A 2897-nucleotide genomic window follows, 5' to 3' on the forward strand; every position below is an offset into this window, starting at 1 on the left:
GACTGTAACCTCGGTCAGGCCCTGCCCCCGGGGACGGAGATTTGGCGAAGCCCCGCCTCCCACCCGCGGGCAAGTGCTGAGCCCCGGGGCGTGCAGCAAGTGGGGCTCAGGGCCAGGAGGATGGAGAGCGAGTGTTTTACGAGCATTAATTTGTGAAGTGTAAGCACGTGAAATATAGTATAGTACAATTTTCGACCACTGTTTTGGCAATTTTTTATTTTTAATTGTGCATCAAAATAGAGATTTAAATATCCCCACCTGCCAAAAACACGGAAGAGGTCGCTACGCTCAAGGAGCTGAAAGTTCACTGCGGAGACGAGACAAACCACACTGTCTTATTTCTTCTATCTGACCGTACATTTATACCCATTAATCCAAATGGCCCTTTTACCACATGAAACTCATCGTCAGACACAGATCCTGGCATTTTCTCCCATGTTTATTCGTTATTTCTGCCCATGGCCTGTATCTCTAACACAGAGCCTCCGAACTACAACACTACTGACATTTTGGGCCAGATAATTATTTGTGACAGGTGCTGCCCTGGGCATTGTGGGATATTTACAGCATCCCTGGCCTGCATACACTAGAAGTCAATAGCTAGCCCCTACCCCTCACTCATGACAATCAAAAATATCTCCACATTTTACCAGTTGCCTCCTAGGGGCAAATTCATCACTGATAGAGAACCAGAGCTCTAACACTCTCATAACCTTCTTGATAGCAGAACCCTGTATTATATACATCTTTGTGCCGCTTCCCACACACAGAGCCTTGTACACAGCAGACACAGATGTTTGTTCAGTAAACTTGTGCCAGGTAAAGCACACAGAAATATGTCACTAGAGAAGAGGATGCAGCCAGCAGCACATTTTGTTGTCAGAAGCTTCATTATCAGAAATAGAACTGCTAGGAGGCTGGGTGGAGAGGAGAGCACCATCGATTTAGTGCCCGTTATATCCAAGGCACTGTGCTAAGTGATCTGCCTGTGCTATTTCATTTTACTCCACACGATAATCCTATGCAGATGAGAAAGCTGAGGCATGACAGTCTCAGACACTTGTCCAGAAGAGTGGGAATTTGAACCCAGGTCTTCAATGGCTAGAGTTCCACTTAACCGCACCTTTGTTCAGCAAGGCAAAGGCTTGTTGGGAATCAAGTATTTCCCTTAGAGTTTTTCTGAAAACAGTTGCTTAACCCTCAAAACACCAAAAGTTGGCACAGGTCCATCACTGACGGCAGAAATATGACTCAATATTTACGGATGACTTGTCAAAGTATGCTTAATGTTAAAATAAGAACGTGAACTAACATTATTGATCACTTATTAATGTGCCAAGCAGTCTTCTGAGCCTTTTATATGTATTCTGTTATTTTTTACCGGAAAAACATTTGCTGTTTCAAAGTCACTGGGATGAAGTTGAGCTGTAGTAATTCAAAGACCTGAATTTCAGCCCCAGCACCGACATCCAGTTTTCCGTGAGAAAAATGGCTGAAATCGTACATCTCCTGTTTACCATTAAGGGTTGCTGAAGCATCAGAGGTGAGCAAGCATACGGTCAAAGCATTTTGTACATGGTAAAGTGCCACTCATCTTTCTATAGAGAGATAGAGAGACAGGATCTCGCTCTGTTACTCAGAGTGGCATGATCATAGCTCACTACAGCCTTGAGCTCCTGGGCTCAAGCAATCCTCCAGCCTCAGCCTCCCGTAGCTGGGACTACAGATACACGCCATCAGGCCCAACTAATATTTTTTTATTTTTTGTAGAGATAAGGTCTCACTACATTGCCCAGGCTCAGAAATTCTCATCTTTATTTTCATTGTGGAGAGGCCACTGAAGTGAGCCCCAATATGAGGAAGGAAACTGACATGTCCATTAATATGTCCCTCTGCTTCCTTGACACTCTCCAAGTGAGATTCCTGGGACCCCATTGGTTAACAGTGCAACTTCCTGAACCCCCCCTTCAGGCTTCTGTGACCAAGTAAAAAATTTTACTGCTCCACTTCTGCCCAACTTTGCTCCCCAGAGATATGGATAGAGTGGCTGTTGCCAGTCTCACATGATGTTAAGTTGATATTCAGGAATAAGGTAAAAGTCAAAATGTCAAAATCCACAGTATAAGATAGAGAGGAAAGAATATTTCATTCCTAGTGTCTACAGATTAAAAGGAAAACCTAGATCTTCCACTATTAGAAGAGATCAATACTCCAGCAGTGTGGCTACTATTTGCTAATACACTAGGAAAACACTTTTCTGTCCCATTTTAGATAACGTAGAAGGAAGGGCAAGGGAGAGGAATGTTAAGTGTTGGATTCCAGGCTGTCCCAACAGCCACAAATTAATTCTAGTCACAATTTACCCCCAGCAGATTCACACAGTGAGAAATTCATAAGACCCTATTTACATATTTTAGTATTAAAGCCCCAAGAACCAGGGTCATTTGATGGTATTAATAACAGTCCTAAAGATTCTGACAGCAGTGACATTTCAGAGAAAGAAATGCCAGGACACCCACGCATCAGAGAGATGGACATTTGACACTGCACATTGTTGGCGATATTCAAGTGCTAATCATTCCATTTTTGTTTTCCTTCTACCATATGCATTTTTTGAGATTGGTTTGCATCTCTTTATCAGAGCTACTTGGTTTTGCTTATTACTAACTCCTTTATCATTATGAGGTCCACACCAGGACTAGTTAAATACTTGAAAGAGGAACAATTAAACCCTCTGCTGAAACATTAGTCTAGGAGGAGATATAAGGTTACTTCCTTCAGTAACACACTCCGCTGCATAGTCAGGTGAAGATTGTCTCTGTAGAGGCTTCTGGATGTGGTTATAGTAAACACGGACTGTGCAAGCTTGCGCTGAAGGAGGACGAGAGGATGGACTT

The sequence above is a fragment of the Trachypithecus francoisi genome, unplaced genomic scaffold, assembly GCF_009764315.1.
Source record: "Trachypithecus francoisi isolate TF-2019V2 unplaced genomic scaffold, Tfra_2.0 Lachesis_group1, whole genome shotgun sequence".
Classification (NCBI taxonomy): domain Eukaryota; kingdom Metazoa; phylum Chordata; class Mammalia; order Primates; family Cercopithecidae; genus Trachypithecus; species Trachypithecus francoisi.